This window comes from Oncorhynchus kisutch, linkage group LG24 (assembly GCF_002021735.2).
Source record: "Oncorhynchus kisutch isolate 150728-3 linkage group LG24, Okis_V2, whole genome shotgun sequence".
Classification (NCBI taxonomy): Eukaryota; Metazoa; Chordata; class Actinopteri; order Salmoniformes; family Salmonidae; genus Oncorhynchus; species Oncorhynchus kisutch.
Genome location: NC_034197.2, coordinates 28,995,632 through 29,014,483, shown reverse-complemented (window position 1 = coordinate 29,014,483; position 18,852 = coordinate 28,995,632). Strand labels below are relative to the sequence as shown.

The window sequence follows — 18,852 nt, the reverse complement described above, 5'->3', positions numbered from 1 at the left end:
GTTGCAGAGTCATTTAGTTCAGTTACCTTTGCTTTCTTGGGTACAGGAACAATGGTGGACAGCAGACTGGAATAGGGAGAGATTGAATAAAGTTGAAGTACACCTTAGCCAAGTACATTTATACTCAGTTTTTCACAATTCCTGACATTTAATCCTCGTAAAAATTCCCTGTCTTAGGTCAGTTGGGATCACCACTTTATGTTAAGAATGTGAAATGTCAGAATAATACTAGAGAGAATTATTTATTTCAACTTTTATTTATTTCATCACATTCTCAGTGGGTCAGAAGTTTACATACACTCAATTAGTATTTGGTAGCATAGCCTTCAAATTGTTTAAGGTGTTTAGCTTGTCCGGGAGCAAGACGTTGGTGTCCTGGTTGGTTTTCCTTTTGTAATCAGTGATTGTTTGTAAACCTTGCCACATAAATCTTGTCTGTACTGACGAGTAACTACACTGTATTCGACCATATTCCCAGTCATCTTGCCACGGTTAAGTGCGCTGGTTCACGCTTTCAGCTTTGTGTGAATGCAGCCATCTATTATTCTTGGTCAGACTATGAGTAGTTAATAATGAAATACTGCCTTTCTTCCCAGAGAGTTCTTTATTCCTGCCTGTGCAATGTACTGAGAACCCAGCTGGCTGTATGGACTGGGACAGTATATCCCGAGAGAGCCATGATTCTGTGAAACAGAGTATGTTACGGTCCCTGATGTCTCTCTGGAAGGAGAGATACTTTGAACTTGTTGAGAACACCAATTGGCTAATGGCAAACAAGCTGCGTTAACCATAGCCTAAAAGTACAGCTATCATGCTCACAAACAGTGTAGTGGAGAGTAAATGTAAATAAACACCATTTACATAATATATTTTTATTTTGCACAAGGGTTTACCCACCTATTGTGGAAAAATGCATTGAAGTATTAGGTAGTGTTACTTTATTCACCACGAATGGCGATCAGAGTTTAACTTTTTTTTTTTACCACAATGTAACAGTATTGCTTCCTTCCCTCTTCTTTCCCCAACCTGGGCTCGAACCAGGGACCCTCTGAACAACTGCATCCCACAAACATTTACCTACTGTATCGCTCCACAAAAGCTGCCCAATTGAAACACTACTAGTGCGCACCACTAACTAACTAGCCATTATACACCAGTTACACTTGCAAACAAATTATTGTTGTTTTCCCCTTTATTTAACTAGGCAAGTCAGTTAAGAACAAATTCTTATTTTCAATGACGGCCTAGGAACAGTTAACTGCCTTATTTAGGGGCAGAACAGCAGATTTTTACATTGTCAGCTCTGTGATTCGATCTTGCAACCGGTTACTAGTCCAACACTCTAACCACTAGGTTACCTGCCACCCCACATGTGGGAGAATTCTGAGCTCAGAGATGATAGACAAGTTTCCCACTAGTAATTACCAGTTTGAGGGGCGTTCAAGTGGATTTTTCCCAATCATATGCTGATATTTTCGAATTTACGAGATGTTATGAATGCATCATTAATGTTGTGCAACAGGGCAATAACAACAGGGAAACATTTTAATCTTGTCAGCTCCATTTACTGTATCTGGAACACTGATTACACCCAATGGTTTATGCCTTGTTTAAAACCTGGGGTTCAATTAGTATGTTATGCAAATAGTGGAACTGCCTACAGAACTGCCTATAAACAAACTCAACTTCCAAAAACAAACCTTATATGGAAAGATGAGTGAATAGGATTCTGAATGTAGGTTGCAGGGCCAGGCTGACATCGTGAACAACAAGGGGTATGTCTCCAAATTGGGTTAATTTTCCATTTCCAAATCTGCTCTATTCACATTCTAATTTGTATTTTTATGTCAGTCTATTCCATCCCCATTTAACACCTGTCTATAACCCCTCCCACTGCAGTGTTCGGTCTTCTTCAACATTTAATCTTGCTCACCTTCCAAACTTCTCTACGGACGTTTATTTTTTTACCAAAAAAAGTCTCGTAAAACCGACCCTCGCCATTAACCACTTTTCCGGACAGTTTTTATGCGACTAGTCATACAATATATATTTTTAAATCATGACATCTTTGGTACAATTATAAATGCGGACAGATAATTTTTTCTTTCTTCGTGGTGGGATCTTTCTGCCAGTAAAACGTATTATGCGAGAAATGGCGGTGGAAACGTCTTTATGCTAAAAATATTGATATAATAACCACCATATCGAAGTAAACTTCGAGTCAAGCGATAATGTGGTGTGTGGTCCTTCCATTACGACTCAGGAAAGCATGCAGTTTTAGGCTATAGTTTAAATAAATTACGAAATTCACAGGGTGGTGAACGAGCACGGTGATGAACGAGCACGGTGGTGAACGAGCACTTTCCAATAAATAAAAAAAACTAGCTTTCCTTCGAATTGGCGACATATTTACATGCGGATATTCTAAACTCCACATAAAAACAATATGACCACCAGAGAGGTCTCCATCTAACTGACTTGTTGCAGGCTGTGCGTGATCACGTAGCGCACATACAAATACATTTTGCAGTTAATCCCATGTACCTAATAAAGAATACAAGTTCAATGGGTTTCCATCGCATTTTCAATTCTACTGATGGTTTCTCGGGTAAAAAATAAAGCGTTTTGTAGCCAGTGTGCCCACTCTGGTATTGGTACTGTTATTTTCGCGCTGCTGTTTAGAGTGCATGTACAGCCTACATGAGATTACATTTGTGTCAAAGCCAAGCATTGATGATCATGTCACCAAAATAAGACCCTCGATATGTATTGGAAAGCAGCATCAAACTCATCTATCTCCTTGAATTTTCACCACCCTGTAAAGTTCATAATTGATTTAATCTGTAGCCTAAGAAACTGCATGATTTCCTGAGTTGTAAAGGGAGCACCATACGTCATCGCGTGACTCCAAGCTTACTTTCATATGATGGTTATTAGGCTATCAATATTGTCACCAACATTTCTTGAATATTTAATTTTACCGAAACAAAATTATCCCACCTTGTCTAGTGTGTTTTGCCGACATTTGGAAAGTCTACCTAAACATTTTCTGTGTCCATCAGGCCCGTCTTTAATTTGTAAAAATCTGATTTCTACTTTTCTGGCTTTAAAAGGTTGTATGGAACTCTCCCAATAAATAACGAGGCAGACATACGAGAACGTTGCGATTCGAAACCAAAGTTTGCAGGCAAAACGTTAAGTGGTTTTGGTGAGGAACTTGACTCAAACTAGTTACTTGTGAAACGCAGTCATTAAAAATAACCTCCGTGATCTCCATTTTGCTAGCTACTATTTTGCATTTTATTCAAGTGTATAAAGTAGTGACATAGTTTCTATGCCAAACTGATGTTATATTACATACAGACGGTGCCGCTTTCAAGACAACTCGGAACTCTGAAACTCTGAAATGCCCGACTTGGAAACTCGTAGACAAATGGGCTCCGAGTTTTCCGATTTTCCGAGTTGTTTTGAAAGCAACCTTAAGTCAATTGAAAATTGTGGGAGCAACCCGGATGTATAGAGAGACTATGTTTTTATTGGGGGACATCAACATTAGATTTCAGAAACCTTCATTTTGTATCAATTTCTAACAACCTCCCAGGCAGCAAGCACTTGGTTGCCTGTGGTAGGATCAAGGTTCTCCTCATTCCTTGGTTTCATTTAAGATATTATTTTCCAGGGTAGCATATGTAGACATTTATGTAAATACATACCATTTTTTTTCAAAACTATTTAAGTACTATGCAGTAATTACACCTCATATTCACAGTCTGTAACAGCCATTTTGATTATTCTTGGCAGCCATTTTGTGCCATACTGCTCACATCTGTCATCACAGTGGAGAGACGAGAAATGGGGGAGGGGAGGTTTAAAAAAGCCTGGCTTCACAATAACTCTAAACTTTTCAGTGTCGTAACAGTCATTCCTATAACCTTTAGACAAATGATAAGGTGATAACATTGACTACATTAAACCAGAATTTCTTAATCAAAGTCCAATTGTCAGTTGTTTTATGTTATTTTACACTGAATGGTTGCATTATAAAATTGTGAAATTGAGCTGCTTATTAATGCAGAGGTCCTCTTTCTATTGCTATCACCTAGTTTAATTTTTCTGTAAATGGCCGACAAACGAATACAATGCTTTATTATTGCCCCCTCAAGGACTGCATCCTTTAATGTCGCGTTCAGGTGCTCGTCGGGAAACCACGACTTGCTAACTGGATGTAGTTATACACGTGTCGCATTTAACCAGTTAGCAAGTTGGAACTGTCAGAGTTTTCTAGTTCTGACTAGCATCTGAACCTGAACGCGGCATCATTCATGTGCATTTTGGTCAGAAACAATTCTTCAACCCTTAGAATAAGCTAGCTAGCATTCCATTTAGTTGTATGTCAAAATTAACATACATAAAAAAAACATGTTTAATCGTTATCCCATTCATGATTTTAGAAACATAAATACATATTAATCTAATGGCTAAATTAACACTGAAAATGCAATAATTTAAATTGTCCTTTCAACCCCTCCATTATCTCACAAAGATTGCTAGCTAGCTCACTGCTTACCTTTTTTTCACAAAAGGCATGGAAGTTTGCCTCCCTTAAATTTGCCCAACCCCTTTCCTGTTCCTGACCACGCCTAAATCACGCCTTCTTTCCCTTTTTTCTGGGCACGGATCGGACACTGATAAGGTCTAATGGGCGTGCTTAGCTTGAAGTGCCTTCCCTATTGCATTCTAAACTCCGCCCCTCTTCTCTTTCAGGTCTTCAAAACGGAAACACCCCCAACGGTTGCCATTTTACTTTGGCCAACGCTTGACTGCAATTGTAGCTGTCAAAGCAATATTCCAAAGAGTGCACTTCCCGTTAATTGCTGTATGAAGAAAGTGTGTCTCTGCTCGCATTTGATTGAAGTTGTCGGTGCTGCTGAGTGGTGCAAGGGGGCAGCGGTTCGCACAACAAAAAGGTAGCTACACACATTCAGTACCTATGATGTAGGGGAAATGATAGCAAGCCATGGTGGCATGGTGTTTAAATGGCTGACTTTACAACTAGGTAACGTTAGTTACTCGCCGGTTTGTCAGTACAGTATTGTGTTATCTCCTGTTCCTCGACTCAGGAATGTCTGTCTGGCCTCAAGAAACGTAGCCAGCTAGCTAACGTTACATCGGCTCTTGTTTCGAATGTTCTGGCCAGCCGAACAATGCTGCTAGCCGGCTAACGTTATCTACTTGGCTTGTTTGAATGTTGATGACTTTTCTCACTTTTAGAGTGTCTACTAGCTACTCAAATAATCGAACGAGGGCAGGGACTTAGCTCTCTGACTGAATTAGAGTCGTGTTTACTCTATCATAGTAATGTTTTTACTGTTCGATTTTTCTTCTGTCCGACCCTTTTCGATTATTCGGAATGACATCAAGCACGTTATGCCATTACATTTCCATAGACGAAAAGGCATCAAGGTGATTATTATTTTTTAATGTCTCAGTGCGATCAACCAGCACTACTTTTGTATTGAGTGAAATGGTGCCTTATATTATAAACAGTCCTAATTAGAGGTCGACCGATTAGGAATTTTCAACACCGATACTGATTATTGGAGGACAAAAAAAAAGACGATACCGATTAATCATTTTTTAAATGTGTATGTATGTGTGTGTATATATATATATATATGTGTGTGTGTGTATATATATATATATATATACACACACATTTTTGTAATAATGACAATTGCAACAATACTGAATGAACAATGACCACTTTTATTTGAACTTAATATAATACATATGGGCTTTCAGATGGGTGTTCTTAAGGTGATTCCACAGGTTGGTGGTATTTTTTTATTTAGCCGTTGCTGACCCCATGCTTACGTCTTTCACAAATAAGACACCTTGCTTTCCCTGGTGCCAATTCCATGTAGTTGTCCCACACTGGTGCTCTGCTTTTTCTGCCATCTGTAAAACGCGCACACACACTGAATTGACAATGATACTTAAGAGTCTGCTTAGGAGACAAATACTCTCAACTGTTCCCTGTGATGAATGTTGAAAACAAACTTTAATTTCTATATGTAGGAAATCCTATTTTAATAATGGCCAAGGTAAGAATTGACTACCAAAGTGCGAGTCATAATTCCCATGACACCTAGCAAAATCTGAAAAGCGGTTCCATAGGATATTTTTAGATTCACTTAAAATAAGGTCTGTTTCGTGTAGACTTACACCACCTTGCCAATTTTATAACTGTAGATATCCATAGTACCAGGTAACTCTGATCAATATTGGCTAAATATAAGCAAAGATATTTTTTTTTTGTAGAGTGGATTTATGTAAATATTTTGACAAGCATTACCTTATCCTAGTAAGATTTACACAGGTATCAAAACGCTGAGGTGGTTTAAGCCTGCACGAAACACAGACCTTATTTGAAGTAGATCAAGACATTCTCTATGGAAGACATGAACAGATGTGGTTTAAGCCTGCATGAAACACAGACCTTATTTGAAGTAGATCAAGACATTCTCTACGGAGGACATGGATGGTAAAATAACGAACCCCTTTCAAGTTCAGCCGCAAGTTATTACAGGAATTATAACGCGTCAACTATTTCTCTCTAAACCATCTCCCTTTGACTCTTACGAGCCTGCTGCTGCCTACCAGCCCTCAGTCAGACTGCTCTATCAAATATCAAATCATAGACTTAACTATAATAAACACACAGAAATACGAGACTAAGGTCAAATCCGGAAACTACCACCTCGAAAACAAAAAGTTTATTCCGTTCCGTATTTTATCTAACGGGTGGCATCCATGAGTCTAAATATTCCTTTTACATTGCACAACCTTCAATGTTATGTCATAATTACGTAAAATTCTGGGAGATTAGTTCGCAAAGAGCCAGGCAGCTCAAACTGTTGCGTATACCCTGCTAATCTGGATTTCTTTCAGCTTTATATGCAGGTTTAAAAATATATACTTGTGTATTGATTTTAAGAAAGGCATTGATGTTTATGGTTAAGTACACATTGGAGCAACGACAGTCGGTGATTGTTTTTTATAAGATAAGTTTAATGCTAGCTAGCAACTTACCTTGGCTTACTGCATTCGCGTAACAGGCAGGCTCCTCGTGAGGCAGGTGGTTAGAGCGTTGGACTAGTTAACTGTAAGGTTGCAAGATTGGATCCCCCGAGCTGACAAGGTAAACATCTATCGTTCTGCCTCGTTCCCAGGCCGTCATTGAAAATAATAATGTGTTCTTAACCTGTTAGTACTAGAGGGCAGTATTTTCATTTTTGGAAAAATAACGTTCCCAAATTAAACGGGATATTTTGTCAGGACAAGATGCTAGAATATGCATATAATTGACATCTTAGGATAGAAAACACTCTAAAGTTTCCAAAACTGTAAAAATATTGTCTATGTATAACAGAACTGATGTTACAGGCGAAAGCCTGAGAAAAATCCAATCCGGAAGTGCCTCATGTTTTGAAAGCCCTGTGTTCCGATGCTTCCCTATTGAGCTGTGAATGCCATAACAACCAGATTACGCTTTCTACGTATTCCCCAAGGTGTCTACAGCATTGTGATGTAGTTTTACGCATTTATGTTGAAGAATACCCGTAGGCGGCTTCATTGCGCAAGTGGTCACCTGATGCTCCCAGAGAAATTCTCAAGTAAAATACAGAGGTAGCCATTATTCCAATCGCTTCTACTGAGAAACCAATTGTCCCGGTTGATATATTATCGAATAGATATTTGAAAAACACCTTGAGGATTGATTATAAACAACGTTTGCCATGTTTCTGTCGATATTATGGAGCTAATTTGGAATATCTTTCGGTGTTGCGGTGACCGCAATTTCCGGTCGATTTCTCAGCCAAACGTGAAGAACAAACAGAGCTATTTCACCTACAAAAATAATATTTTGGGGAAAAAATGAACTTTGGCTATCTACCTGGGAGTCTCGTGAGTGAAAACATCCAAAGTTCCTCAAAGGTAAACGATTTAATTTGATTGCTTTTCTGATTTTCGTAACAAGGTTGCCTGCTGCTAGCAAGGCATAATGCTATGCTAGGCTATCGATAAACTTACACAAATGCTTGTCTAGCTTTGGCTCTAAAGCATATTTTGAAAATCTGAGATGACAGGGAGATTAACAAAAGGCTAAGCTGTGTTCCAATATATTTGTGATTTTCATGAATAGGAATATTTTCTAGGAAGATTAATGTCTGTTGCGTTATGCTAATTAGTGTCAGATGATGACAACTGTCCCGTTCACGGGATGGGGTGTCACTAGAAAAAAAAGTGCCCAAAAATACTGATTTCCGATTGTTATGAAAACTTGAAATCGGCCCTAATTAATCGGCCAACCTCTAGTCATAATGGTAAAGTTGAATTATGTTTCATTATGATCTGTCAGTGGAGGCTCCTCAGGAAGGTACCAGAGAAGGGTAGGACCATCATTCTCAGGGAATTTCATAAAAATAGTTAAACAAAGTGATACTTTAAAGATAAAATGTTACCAAGTCACCAAATTGATTAAAACACAGTTTTGCAATAAATGTCAGTAACCCTACAGACTGCTGTTGAGGCATCACCATGGTGTAGCTGGAGGACAGCTAGTGTTCCGTCCTCTTCTGTGTTCATTGAGTACAATACAAAACCTAGGAGGCTCGTGGTTCTCACCCCCTTCCATAGACTTAGACAGTAATTATGACAAGCTCCGTAGGACGTCTTCCAACCTATCAGAGCTGAAAGGATCCGAGAATTAATCTAGTACTGAAATCATAAGTTACAGCTAGCTAGCACTGCAGTGCATAACATGTGGTGAGGGGCCTGCCGGTGTAACTGCTAAACTGCTTGCTGTTCACTGTACTGCATGATTGTATTGTGTTTATTAACACATTAGTTCTAGAAGCTAGCTATGTTGACTATGACGTTAGCTAATACGGTGACAGCGATGTAGCATGTGTGAAGGTTTGACTTGGAAAGGTTTTTCACCTGGTCACAGACAGCTGTTGTATTGTGCACTAAGGTCCACAAGCAAAGGGAAAAGGTGAGAGGAAGAGGGCGCCGAGATGCGAGAAGGAATTATACATGAGCAAATGACCATGCTTTTTGTATGTGGCTGCTATGAAAGTGAACTGTGTTTGCAGAGATCAAGGTTCATTCGTCTCAGCGACTTTGTTGAAAAACGTATCGGAACAGGGATTAACATACTTTAATTTGTCCAATACAAACTCTGGTTTAAAACTGTTGGGCTAATGATTACACCCTTAATAAATTAGATGCAGGCAAGGGTGTGCAAGGCAGTATTGAGTGTGTCACTGTCAGTCCCCTTGATTTCTAAATTCTCTCAACTGGGCACTGCTTTGTAAACTTTCATTCGTAGGCTAGGTTGTAGCAACCTCATATTGGTTATAGGCAACTTTTTTTTTTTTTTTGTATCATGTAATAGACCAAACATATCGATGTTACAAAGGTTAGGTGAATGTAATATGAATGACAGTCATCCAATATGCTGTAATAGAAATCACGCCATACTCAAAAACCAAAAAGTCCTCCCTCATCCTAAAAGGCACTGAATGCCAATGTACACTATAATAGTGTTTTCACATCACTAAAATACTAATTTCACTGACCAATAAGAAAGACCAGAACACTTAACTCTATGAACTCATGAGTATTGTTTGCTACAGACGGGTGGGGTGTTTACCATAACAACCGGTGGGCACCTTGAGGGAAAAATACAGACTGGGTTAGCTTCCTAGGGGTGTGCTGAGGACTCAGACAAATTGAGTATCGTAATGGATATGGAGATAAGTGTTTTTTGTTGAGAGAGAAAAAATAGTTGTTGTAATTAGCCAGAACTAACACCAAATCAGGAAGTACCAGTGACTCTTTCGATACGGAAGTGGCCAGATGCTATTTACATGATTATTTTGCTTGCACCGACTGGAATATGTTCCGGGATTCATGCGATGGCATTTAGGAATATACCACATCAGTCAACGGCTTCATCAATATGTGCATTGACGACGTCGAGCCCACAGTGACCGTACGTACATACCCCAACCAGAAGCAATGGATTACAGTCAACATCCGCACTGAGCTAAAGGGTAAAGCGTTCAAGGAGCGGGACTCTAACTCAAACACTTATAAGAAATCCTGTTTTGCCCTCAGACAAACCATCACAGGCAAAGCGTAAATACAGGACTACGCTCGTCGGACGTGGCAGGACTTGCAAAGTAAACTCACCCCAAAAATAATCGTCCTCACTGTCAACTGTTTTATTTTCAGCAAACCTTGTGTAAATATTTGTATGAACCTAACAAGATTCAACAACTGAGACATAAACTGAACAGGTTCCACAGACATGTGACTAACAGAAATGGAATGTCTCCCTGAACAAAATCAAAAGTAAGTCAGTATATGGTGTGGCCACCAGCTGCATAAAGTACTGCAGTGCATCTCCTCATGGACTGCACCAGATTTGCCAGTCCTTGCTGCGAGATGTTACCCCACTCTTCCAACTTGGCACCTGCAAGTTCCCAGACATTTCTGGGGGGAATGGCCCTAGCCCTCACCCTCCGATCCAAAAGGTCCCAGAAGTGCTCAATGGGATTGAGATCCGGGCTCTTCGTTGGCCATGGCAGAACACTGACATTCCTGTCTTGCAGGAAATCATGTACAGAACGAGCAGTATGGCTGGTGGCATTGCCATGCTGGAGGGTCATGTCAGGATGAGCCTGCAGGAAGGGTACCACATGAGGGAGGAGAATGTCTTCCTTGTAACTCAGTGTTGAGATTGCCTGCAATAACAAGCTCAGTCTGATGATGCTGTAACACACTGCCCCAGACCATGATGGACCCTCCACCTACAAATTGATCCCGCTCCAGAGTACAGGCCTCGGTGTAATGCTAATTTCTTCGGCGATAAACACAAATTCGGTGAGACAAAACCGCAACTTGTCATTGAAGAGCGTTTTTTTGCCAGTCCTGTCTGGTCCAGCGGCGTTGGGTTTGTGCCAATAGGCAACGATGTTGCCGGTGACGTCTGGTGAGGACCTGCCTTATAACAGGCCTACAAGCCCTCAGTCCAGCCTCTCAGCCTATTGCGGACAGTCTGAGCACTGATGGAGGGATTGTGAGTTCCTAGTGTAACTCGGGCAGTTTATGCCATCCTGTACCTGTCCCACAGGTGTGATTTTCGGATGTACCGATCCTGTGCAGGTGTTACACGTGGTCTCCCACTGCGAGGACGATCAGCTGTCCGTCCTTTCTCCCTGTAGCGCTGTCTTAGGTGTCACACAGTACGGACATTGCAATTTATTACCCTGGCCACATCTGTCCTCATGCCTCCTTGCAGCATGCCTAAGGTACTTTCACTCAGATGAGCAGGGGCCCTGGGCATCTTTCTTTTGGTGTTTTTCAGAGTCAGTAGAAAGGCCTCTTCAGTGTCCTATGTTTTCATAACTGTGACCTTAATTTCCTACAGTCTAAGCGGTTAGTTTCATAACGATTGTACCACAGGTGCATGTTTGTTAATTGTTTATGGTTCGTTGAACATGCATAGGAAAGTGTTTAAACCATTTACATAGATCTGTGAAGTAATTCGTAAAAATCCAAATAATCTTTGACAGACGGGGTCCTGAAAACGGGACGAGTTTATTATGGACTACAAAGGGCAGACAAGCCGCAAGCTGTCCAGTGACACGAGCCTACCTTATGAGCTAAATTACTTTTATGCGCACTTCGAGGCAAGCAACACTGAAGCATGCATGAGAGCACCAGCTGTTGCGGACGCTCGCCATAGCTGACGTGAGTAAGATCTTTAAACACATTAACATTCACAGGGAGTAGACAGATTACCAAGACGTGTACTCCGAGCATGGGTCTTCACTTACATGTTCAACCTGTCCCTGACAGTCTTAACTTTTTGCGTCAAGCAATCCCGTATCCGGGAGCGTAATCATAGCCTCAAGCTCATTACCATAACGCAACGTTAACTATTCATGAAAATCGCAAATTAGATGAAAGAAATATATTCACTCACAAGCTTAGCCTTTTGTTAACAACACTGTCATCTCAGATTTTTAAAATATGCTTTTCAACCATAGCTACACAAGCATTTGTGTAAGAGTATTGATAGCTAGCATAGCATTAAGCCTAGCATTCAGCAGGCAACATTTTCACAAAAACAAGAAAAGCATTCAAAATAATTTACCTTTGAAGAACTTCGGATGTTTTCAATGAGGAGACTCTCAGTTAGATAGCAAATGTTCAGTTTTTCCAAAAATATTATTTGTGTAGGAGAAATCGCTCTGTTTTTTTAAAATCACATTTGGCTAAGAAAACCCCCTGAAAATTCAGTCATTACAACGCCAAACTTTTTTCCAAATTAACTCCATAATATCGACAAACATGGCAAACGTTGTTTAGAATCATCCTCAAGGTGTTTTTCACATATCTATTCAATGATAAATAATTCGTGGCAGTTGGGTTTCTCCTCGGAAGCAAATGGAAAAATACACGCAGCTGGAGATTACGCAATAATTGCGACGGAGGACACCAAGCGAGCACCTGGTAGATGTTGTGTAAAATGGTCAATCTTCCAATGATATGCCTACAAATACGTCACAATGCTGCAGACACCTTGGGGAAACGACAGAAAGTGTCAGCTCATTCCTGGCGCATTCACAGCCGTATAAGGAGACATTGGAACACAGGCCTTCAAAATCTGGGGCATTTCCTGTTTGAAATTTAATCTTGGTTTCGCCTGTAGCATCAGTTCTGTGGCACTCACAGATATCTTTGCAGTTTTGGAAACGTCAGTGTTTTCTTTCCAAAGCTGTCAATTATATGCATAGTCGAGCATCTTTTCGTGACAAAATATCTTGTTTAAAACGAATGTTTTTTTTATCCAAAAATTAAAAGAGCGCCCCCTATATCGAAGAAATTAATACCTACATGTTTCAAGCTGACCACCATACTCCCTGTACCCAAGAACGCCAAGGCAACCTGCCTAAGTGATTACCAACCCTTAGCATTCACGTCTGTAGCCATGAAGTGCTTTGAAAGGCTGGTCATGGGTCACAGCAACACCCTCATCCCAGAAACCTGACACCCACTCCAATTTGCATACAAAGCCAACAAATGATGCAATCTCTATTGCACTCCACACTGCCTTTTTACACCGTTCAACACCATAGTACCCTCAAAGCTCATCACTAAACTAAGGACCCTGGGACTAAACACCTCCAACTGGATCCTTGCTGAAGACAACGGTGGTAGGCCTGATCATGAACAACAGTGAGACAGCCTATAGGGAGGAAGTCAGAAACCTGGCAGTGTGTTACCAGGACGACAACCTCTCAACGTAATCAAGACAGGAGATAATCGTGGACTACAGGACAAGGAGGGCCGAGCACGCCCCAATTCTCATTGACAGGGCTGTAGTGGAGCAGGTTGAGCGCTTCAAGTTCCTTGATGTACACATCACCAACAAACTATCATGGTCCAAACATCAAGACTGTTGTGAAGAGCGCATGACACCAACTTTTCCCCCTCTGAGGATCTAAGTAGCCATGACAAATTTATTCAGGCTCAGGTTTGAAATGTCCTGCTCGTGAAATTCACATGCTGTTTAACCTCACACAGCCCACCCGCCCTTCTCCCGATGCCAGTAACACTACAGCTGCTAGTCGAAGACTACTCTTTTACTTTTTTTATTTTATTTTGCCTACTCCCTGTGACCACTTATTTGTATATATTTTTTTAATTTATTCAAGATACATTTGCCATTTGTTAAAACCTGTTAAGCCTACCCCCTACTTTTTCGAACATTCTGTTAAAAATCGCGCAACATTTCAGCGTCCTGCTACTCATGCCAGGAATATAGTATATGCACATGATTAGTATGTGTGGATAGAAAACACTCTGACATTTCTAAAACTGGTTAAATCACGGCTGTGACTATAACAGAGCGTGTGTTTCCTCGAAAAGTGCAAGAAACTGATCACTGAAAACTGGAAAAAATATCAATGCGCCACTTGCATGTATTGTCTATGGGACACCAAATTAAATGGGGCTGAGATTGCAAGTTCTACAGCTTCCACACGATGTCGCCAGTCTTGTGAATTGCCTGGGGGTTGTTTCTTGGTCAAACGAAGAAGAGAGACCCCTTTCCATCCGGTCTCCGACAGGAACTTTTGGAAGAGATTTCCGAACATGATTTGAAGACGTGGAGCTATTGAATACACATCGCCCCGTGATCAATTTGATAGATTATTAACGATTACTAATACCTAAAGTTGGATTACAAAAGTATTTCGAAGTGTTTTGTGAATATCGTCAACTTTTAGTAACACACTATGCCGCCATGGATTAAAATCCTGCAGCGCAAGGTCCCCCTGGTCAAGCCAGCATATGTCCAGGCCCGTCTGAAGTTTGCCAATGACCATCTGGATGATCCAGAGGAGGAATGGGAGGTCATGTGGTCTGATGAGACAAATAGAGATTTTTGGTCTGAACTCCACTCGCCGTGTTTAGAGGAAGAAAAAGGATGAGTACAACCCCAAGAACACCATCCCAACTGTGAAGCATGGAGGTGGAAACATCATTCTTTCTGCAAAGGGGACAGGACGACTGAACCGTATTGAGGGGAGGAGGGATGGGGCCATGTATCGTGAGATCTTGACCTTCCCTCAGTAAGAGCATTTAAGATGGGTCGTAGCTGGGTCTTCCAGCATGACAACGACCCTAAACACACAGCCAGGGCAACTAAGGAGTGGCATCTCAAGGCCCTGGAGTGGCCTAGCCAGTCTCCAGACCTGAACCCAATAGAAAATCTTTGGAGGGAGTTGAAAGCCCGTATTGCCCAGCGACAGCCCCGAAACCTGAAGGATCTGGCGAAGGTCTGTATGGAGGAGTAGGCCAAAATCTCTGCTGGAGTGTGTGCAAACCTGGTCAAGAACTACAGGAAACGTATGATCTCTGTAATTGCAAACAAAGTTTCTGTACCAAATATTAACTTCTGCTTTTCTGATGTATCAAATACTTATGTCACGCAATAAAATGCAAATGAATGACTTAAAAATCATACAATGTGATTATCTGGATTTGTTTTAGATTCCGTCTCTCATAGTTAGTGTACCCATGATAAAAAATAGACCTCCTACATTCTTTTTAAGTAGGAAACACTGCCTATTTTGCAGGTTATCAAATACTTGTTCTCCCCACTGCGTATGTGTGTGTGTATATACACTGCTCAGAAAAATAAAGGGACCACTTAAACAACACAATGTAACTCTAAGTCAATCACACTTCTGTGAAATCAAACTGTCCACTTAAGTTAAGAAGCAACACTGATTGACAATACATTTTCACATGCTGTTGTGCAAATGAATAGACAACAGGTGGAAATTATAGTCAATTAGCAAGACAACCTGCAGAACCACTCCTTTATTGGGGGTTTGACCACAGACCACTTCTCAGTTCCTATGTTTCCTGGCTGACATTTTGGTCACTTTTGAATGCTGGTGGTGCTTTCACCCTAGTGGTAGCATGAGACTGAGTCTACAACCCACACAAGTGGCTCAGGTAGTGCAGCTCATCCAGGATGACACATCAATGCGAGCTGTGGCAAGAAGGTTTGCTGTGTCCAGAGCATGGAGGCGCTACCAGGAGACAGGCCAGTACATCAGATGTGGAGGAGGCCGTAGGAGGGCAACAACCCAGCAGCAGGACCGCTACCTCCGCCTTTGTGCAAGGAGGAGCAGGAGGAGCACTGCCAGAGCCCTGCAAAATGACCTCCAGCAGGCCACAAATGTGCATGTGTCTGCTCAAACGGTCAGAAACAGAATCCATGAGGGTGGTATGGTTGTGCTTAAAGCCCAACACCGTGCAGGACGTTTGGCATTTGCCAGAGAACACCAAGATTGGCAAATTCGCCACTGGCTCCCTGTGCTCTTCACAGATGAAAGCGGGTTCACACTGAGCACATGTGACAGACGTGACAGTCTGGAGATGCCGTGGAGAACGTTCTGCCTGCAACATCCTCCAGCATGACAGGTTTGGCGGTGGGTCAGTCATGGTGTGGGGGGCCGCACAGCCCTCCATGTGCTCGCCAGAGGTAGCCTGACTGCCATTAGGTACCGAGATGAGCTCCTCAGACCCCTTGTGAGACCATATGCTGGAGCGGTTGGCCCTGGGTTCCTCCTAATGCAAGACGATGCTAGACCTCATGTGGCTGGAGTGTGTCAGCAGTTCCTGCAAGAGGAAGGCATTGATGCTATGGACTGGCTCACCCGTTCCCCTGACCTGAATCCAATTGAGCACATCTGGGACATCATGTCTCGCTCCATCCACCAACGCCACGTTGCACCACAGACTGTCCAGGAGTTGGCGGATGCTTTAGTCCAGGTCTGGGAGGAGATCCCTCAGGAGACCATCCGCCACCTCATCAGGAGCATGCCCAGGCATTGATGGGAGGTCATACAGGCACGTGGAGGCCACACACACTACTGAGCCTCATTTTGACATGTTTTAAGGACATTACATCAAAGTTCCTTTTACCGTTGTTGGAATGGACACATTGTTTGCAGAGTGCACAACCTATGAAAAACTTGTGAGAAACAAGTTTTAGTTTATTTCAATCCATTTGAGTTTTGTCAATTCAGTTTAGTTCTTGTCTTTTGTTTGGAGGTGCTATTGTCAATGTTGCTCTCTGCCAGACCACTGACTCAAAGAGGTCTCATGAGCCCCTAATTTATAGTAGAATCCTCAAACCCGGTTCTGAAGACTGTTGACATCTAGTGGAAGCTGTAGGAAGTGCAACATTATCCATATCCAACTGTATTTGGTAGGCCAAGCTTTGAAAAACTACAAACCTCAGATGTCCCACTTCCTGGTTGGATTTTTCTCAGGTTTTTGCCTGCCATATGAGTTCTGTTATACTCGCAGACATCATTCAAACCGTTTTAGAAACTTCAGTGTTTTCTATCAAATACTACTAATAATATGCATATATTAGCATCTGGGACAGAGTAGGAGGCAGTTGACTCTGGGCACGCTATTCAAAGCAAATGAGAAAATGCTCATCTAGAGGCGGTGCTCCTAGTGGCTGGGGACTTTAATGCAGGGAAATTTAAAACGCTAGACCACCTTCATGCCACACACACAGAGCTGGGTAAAGAGCTCTCCCTAGCCATCCATTTGACAAATCTGACCATAATTACACAATCCTTACAATTCAAAGTTTACAATCCAAAGTAAAGCAGGAAGTACCAGTGATTTGCTCAATATGGGAGTGGTCAGATGACAGATGCTAAGCCACAGGACTGTTTTTTTTTGCTGTTCCAGCGAAAACTGGAATATGTTCCCGGGGTTTATCCGATGGCATTCAGGAGTAGATCACATCAGTCACCGGCTTTATCAATAACGTTGTCCTCATAGTGACCGTAGGTACATGCCAAAACCAGAAGCCATGGATTACAGGCAACATCCACACCTAGCTAAAAGGTAGAGTTTTCAAGGAACGGGATGCTAACCCGCATATAAGAAATCCTGCTTTGCCCTCAGACAAACCATCAAACAGACATAGCCGAAATACAGGACTAAGATTGAATCCTACTACACTGGCTCTGATGCTTGTTAGATGTGGCAGGGCATGCAGAGTATGTACTACAAAGTGAAGCCCAGCTGCGAGATGCCCAGTGATACAAGCTTACCAGAGGAGCTAAATGACTTCTATACATGCTTCAATGCAAGCAACACTGATTGCATGAGAGCACCAGCTGTCCCGGACTGATCACCCTCGCTGTAACCAATGTGAGTAAGTCCTTTTAAACAGGTCAACATTCGCAAGGCCGCAGGGCCAGATGAATGACCAGGACGTGTAATCCGAGCATGCGCTGACCAACTGGCAAGTGCCTTCACTGACATTATCAACCTGTCCCTGGACGAGTTTAATACCTACATGGTTCAATCAGACCACCGTAGTCCCTGTGCACAAGAACACTAAGGCAACCTGCCTAAATGACTACAGACCCGTAACACTCACGTCTGTAGCCATGAAGTGCTTTGAAAGGCTTTTCATGGCTCACATCAACACCATCATCCCAGCAACCCTAGACCCACTCCAATTTGTATACCAACCCAACAGGCCCTTTCCCACCTGGTCAAAAGGAACACCTATGTGAGAATGCTATTCATTGACTACAACTCAGCTTTCAACACCATAGTGCCCTCATAGCTCATTGCTAAGGACCCTGGGACTGAACACCTCCCTCTGCAACTGAATCTTGGACTTCCTGACAGGCCGTCCCCAGGTGGTAAGGGTAGGCAACAACACATCTGCCATGCTGATCCTCAACACTGGGGAGGCCCTTGGGTGCGTGCTTAGTCCCCTCCTGTACTCCCTGTTCACTCATGACTGTTGGCAAGCATGACTCGAACACCATTTGTTTGCAGACGACACAACGGTGGTAGGCCTGATGACTAACAACGATGGACTATAGGGAAGAGGTAAGCCACCTGGTAGTGTGGTGCCAGGACCACCTCTTCCGCGATGTGATCAAGATGGCTTCCTGCCATCCAGGACCTCTATACCAGGCGGTGTCAGAGGAAGGCAGACATCAGCCACCTAGTCATAAACTTCTCTCTAATGCAGGGCAAGCGGTACCGGAGTGCCAGGTCTAAGTCCAAGAGGCTTCTCAACAGCTTCTACCCCCAAGATATAAGACTCCTGAACATCTAATCAAATGGCTACCCAGACTATTTGCATTGCCCCCCCCCCCCGCCACCCCTATGCTGCTACTAGTCACTATGTATGCACAGTCATTTTAGCTC

The 18,852-nt window shown here is 42.2% G+C and overlaps 1 protein-coding gene across 2 annotated transcripts in view; it reads left to right on the top strand.

Moving 5' to 3' along the window:
* The first annotated feature begins 4,658 nt into the window (after positions 1–4,658).
* LOC109869419 (coiled-coil domain-containing protein 71-like) overlaps positions 4,659–18,852 on the top strand; it is a 34,156-nt gene continuing 19,962 nt past the window's right edge. Inside the window, exon 1 of one of the 2 annotated variants that reach the window (XR_004205134.1) lies at positions 4,659–4,967. The gene's annotated coding sequence lies outside the window, so the exon portion shown is untranslated. The remainder of the gene's footprint in view (positions 4,968–18,852) is intronic. The other variant, XM_031803443.1, reaches the window with a different exon arrangement.